Here is a 5,767-nt window from a genome sequence, read left to right as displayed (position 1 = left end):
ACGTCTTCTAAATTAAAGTGATTCAAAAGTATGTGGTAGTTTATATTTAGCAATTTTAAAGGAATAACAACGCCAATTAGTGATGATGACGACGACGACGATGATGATGATGATGATGATGATGATGATGATGATGATGATGGTGATGATGATGACGATGATAACGACGACGATGAGGATGATGATGACGATGACAACAACAATGACGACAACGACGACGACGCCAACGTCGAAGACGACAACGACAACGACGACGACGCCAACGTCGAAGACGACAACGGCGAATGGGAGGAGGAGGAGGAGGAGAATGCCGAAAAAGTGACGGAATGTGTGGAAGATGGTAATGGTGATCCTTGGAACAACACAGATATCCACCGCACCACCACCACCACCACCACCACCATCACCATGACAGCTCCCACACTAATCATCATCAGGAGCAGCAGCGGTAGCAACACCACCACCACTATCACAGCAACAGCGACGACGACAACAACAGCAACAACAATAACAACAGCAACAACAAGAGCATGATTCCTAATGGAAGATGCCAAAGACGGAATCTTGGTCTTCTCAACTCATTATTCCCTTCAGTAAACATTGCAATTAAATCAACAGTGTTGTTAAATATTGGTAATTTGTGAACAGAACCGCCTGTTGGCTTTGGAATGGATACACACGAACCCACACTTGCATATTGGTCTGTACGTGTGCATGTGTACTTATATGTGTGTGTGTGTGTGTGTATGCACACACACTTACATATACGTATTCCCATAGACCAATAAACAAAGGTGTGTTTACATGCATCCGTTTATGTGTGTATATATGTATAAAGGCACACACACATATATATTATATACATATAGATACATATATATATATATATATATTATTATCTAATTTTAAGCCAAAGGGAAACAAAAAACAGCAACAACAGGAACAATTACAGTATTATTATTAATAGGCGTCAGGAGATACATAAAAACATATATATATATATTTATGCATGTATATATATGTATATACACACATTTGTGCATGTGTATGAATTTAAACAGACACACACACGCACGTATATATTATATATATATATATATATATATATATTATATATATATATATATATATATATATATATATATATATATATATATAAGTTTCACACGCAATACAGAACCCTGAAGACACTAAGCACCTGCAATGTGAGCTGGATAAAATATACAAGTGGGCTGAAAAGAATAGCATGCAGTTCAATGCTGAAAAGTTTCAAGCTTTATACTATCAGCATGCAAAACTAAATGCAATACCCAATTAATACACTGGACCCGGAGGGATTGCAGTCCCAGAGGCACAATCAGTGTGTGACCTGGGTATTTACATGAGTGATGACGCAACCTTTCATGTACATGTTGCTAAATTGGCAATGAAATGTAGACGGCTGGCCGGATGGATTCTTAGAACCTTTAGAACAAGAGACCAAGAAACTTTGATGGTCCTCTGGAGGACACTTGTCCTAAGCCACTTTGACTATTGCTCTCAGCTATGGTCACCATCCAGTGTCAAGTTAATCACAGAACTTGAGGCGATCCAACGAAGCTACACGAAGAGAGCCTCTGTGCAGCATATAGGCTACTGGGAAAGACTCAAGAGATTAAAACTCTATTCCTTGGAGCGTAGGCGAGAAAGATATGCCATAATATACATCTGGAATATCCTGGAAGGACTTGTCCCAAACTTTGGCATCGAGAGTTACACAAATGCCAGAACTCGGCGCCACCGCGTGGTGCCAAGGACTCCAAATTTGCCATCAAGATGTAGGACAAGATACTGTGATAGCCTTGGCTTCAGAGGCCCACAGCTCTTCAATATCCTCCCGAAGAACCTGAGGGACCTGCATGGGGTGGATGCGGATGTCTTTAAAGTAGGACTGGATCTCTTCCTGTCAGGTGTTCCGGACGAACCAACTTCACGGCAGGAGGTGCAGATGAGGGCAGCTGCATCGAACTCTCTCATGCACCAAATGGCAGTTGCTAAAAAGCATTCGTGAAGTAAAATCATGTAGCAACACCAAATGGCGGTGCCCCAGCATGGCCACAGCTCGAGCTGAAACTAGATAAAATTTTAAAAAATAAAATAAATATATATATATATATATATACATATATATATATATATATACACACACACACACACACATATATATATATTATATATATATATACACACACACACACATATATATATATATATATACTTTTTTTATATATACGTATGCATGTATATATATGTATATACACACATTTGTGCATGTGTATGGATATTTAAACACACACACGCGCGCACATATATATGTATATAGAGCAATAAACAAGGGTGTGTCGTTATGTATTCATTTATATGCGTGTGAATGTACATATGAATGCATGTATGTACGTATGTGTGTTGAGGCAGTGCTCCAGTATGGTCGTACCCATTACGGCTAAAACAAACTAAAGGAAGAAGTAAAAAGGAAAACAAGAAACCTGCGTAAGTGCCTGCCGGTGCATACGTGCACGTGCATGTTTATATGTGTGTCTGTGTGCACCTTTGTATGTGTCTGTGTCTACTTTCGTCTGCATGTGTGTCTCTGTGATAATGTATGTATATACTTTTGTGTATGTGTGAGTGTATGTGTGTGCGAGTGCTTGTGTGTGTGAGTGTGTGTGCTTGTATGAGTGTGTGTGCTTGTGTGTGTGTGTAAGTGTGTGTGTCCGTATGTGTGGCATCTTTGGATGCAACATTTCCAGATTTTGACGAATACAAAACTTTAAAGCTTCCAGGCTTCATAGCAGGAAATATATTTGCAAAGCTGGTATAAAATAAATCGAGAACCTTCAAGCCTAATGTAAGAATTTCATTCACAGATTTTTAAAATTGTACACTTGTTTTGCCTCATTTTTGTTTTGCTTCGATTAGATTTTGTTTTCAGTGGATGAGCAGATACGGAGTAGAAGGTGTAGTACGCCCATTTATTTGAAAACTTTTTTCGTTTAAAATAAATTGCCTTAAATTGTATGTAATTTCCGTTTTTAGCTTTTACATAGTTTAGACTTTGAAACTTTTCAAGCATTATCAATTAGTAGTTACTATATATATATATAATATATATATATATATATTATATATATATATATATATATATATATATATATATATATATATATATATATATATATATATATATATATATATATATATATATATATATATATATATATATATATATATGTATATATATATAACGTGAAGTATATTTGCCACTTAAATGTGGCTAACTACTAAGGGTGGGCGCTACTGTAGCTTGTAGCCCCAGGAGAACATCTTCTCCAGCTGGCTATAGACACACTTTCTGTGCCCTATCAGTATTTGCAAAGGGAAGCCATCATTCCCATCGTCGACCTGACGTGATACGCACGGACCCAGGTTTCTGAGTATTTACCCGTCGTCAGCACGAAAAGTCACTGATCTCGAAAAAGTGTAAACAAGCAATAATAAATCTCTGAACGAGGTATAAACAATGTGAATTATATTTGTCACTTAAATATGGCTAACCACTAAGGGTGGTTACAAGCTACAAGCTACAGTAGCATCCACCCTTAGTGGTTAGCCACATTTAAGTAGCAAATATACTTCACGCTGTCGTGCAGCTACTGTTTATACCTCGTTCAGAGATTATTATATATATATATATATATATATATATATATATATACACCTTAATGTTTTCTTTTCATGTGACTATGACTTGACATAAACTCAAGTCATTATTGCTCGATCGGAATCAGCTCTATGGTCAAAGGCATCCCAACGGTGATCAACTCGTTCTCTCTTTTCTTCAGTACAGTATTTGTTTTATGTTTCTTCTGACGTTCGAAAACCTGTTCTGTGACTTTTAAGAAGGTGAAGGACTGTTGTGTAACCACAAGTAAATCATCATTGAGTAGACCTACTGTATTATTTGCAGCTTTGTAACATTGTGTAGGCCGTGGGTTTAACGAGTACAGCCAAAGGCAACTGTTATTTCTGTTAGCACGCTGGTGGTTGTGTGCTTATAAAGTTAATTGTTGAAAGTGGTTACCGTAAATCCTCGAGTATAATCCGCATTTTTTTCCCAGAATTAAAAGGTCAAAATCCCTAGTGCGTGCTATATACGAGGGTTAAAAATGAAAATTATTTTCTAAGCAATGTCCGAGTCTCTATTTGCTGTCCGGCAATGTTTATGCAGACGCATTTTGTGATGTCGGCCGCGAAAATAGCTTCAGATAAACCTGAAAGCAATGAAGTCTTAAAAGAATCATCCATAACTTGCAGTAAGCAACATTTATTAAAATAAAAGTATTCAGAACACAGAATAACATGTAACAAAAACAATTTGCAAACATATTTACATTCCCAGTTAAGAACATCACCATTATTGTATTATGCATGCGCGGAAGTGTTTGTTCGACTAGGTGCTGCTGGCTTAATTGCGCACGACTCAAGTTAGAGAAGGAGTGCGTATTATACACAAGGTTTAGGTTTTTCAGAGGTACAGCCCCCTAAAAATCCCCTGTGTATTATACTCAAGGGCGGACTATACTCGAAGATTTACGATATTTGAATTAAAGATGATAGTTTAAATTATGAAAAACTGCATTACTGACGTGTGTTACTTGATTAAAGAAGTGTTCAGTGCATACCCTCGTAATACAAATACGGATGTGAAAATGAGATGTATTGCTTTGAGTTCAAAATTTAAACTTGAATTCCTTTTTAAAGATACAACAGCAACAACATTTTATGCTGTTGAGAACAACAATGGAGAAAGAATAAGACAGTAAAATATCAAATTGTAAACAATCTCTAAGGAGAAAGCCGGTTCGCTGTTTGGAACTGTAAAAATAATTGACTGACTGAGTGGATGACAAGGGGAAATATGGTTATTTTGTAAGAACACGGTTCTGTTCACAAATTATTAATATTCGACTTTACTATCGATTTAATTGTAATGTTTACTGAAGAGAATAATGAATTGAGAAGACAAAGATTCCATCTCTACAAGCAAATGTTACAAAAAATATAGTTAGTTATTCATTCGGATAAATTTTTTTTTTTATATGGGTGGGACCAGAGATTCTTTGGAAAGCACTTTAGCTCTATATCAGATCGTGCAGTTTCATTGCTTTATAATAAAATTATGGAAGTGGCATGGATTTGAACTGAATCAAGTTAGAAACCTGGATGAGATGTCCATGTCTCTGACATTCGAGGGACAGAATCCATATAAAATAGGAAATAGGAAAAACTATGTTAGAATATGATATGAAAGACATTTTACTGAAGTTTTGTGTTGTCTAGTTGAATGAACTAAAGAAAATCTCAAGGTTATTATAAAAGAATAACAATCCCAAAAAGTTCAAAAATGTTCCTTCTCGAGTTATTCAATGGCCGAGTGGATGGTGAAGAAGAAAAGTGAACGCTGGTGGGAACTCGAGGAGAAAAGTTTGTCAGTATTATATTAGATATGTTAAACTAAAACATGGGTGTGGGGCTCGATAGATAACATAGATGTTAGGATTTTATCGGCACGTAGAACAGACACGACACTCAGACAGATTACAGAGATCGTACACATAATAAAGAATAGACCGAGCCAAAAACGAAAGCTTTCTGAAAAATAGTCAGTACTTCTATGCATCCATATATATAAAGGTAGATAGATAGATACACGCACAGATAGATAGAT

The sequence above is a fragment of the Octopus sinensis genome, linkage group LG15, assembly GCF_006345805.1.
Source record: "Octopus sinensis linkage group LG15, ASM634580v1, whole genome shotgun sequence".
Lineage (NCBI taxonomy): Eukaryota > Metazoa > Mollusca > Cephalopoda > Octopoda > Octopodidae > Octopus > Octopus sinensis.
Note: the sequence above shows the minus strand (reverse complement) of the source record.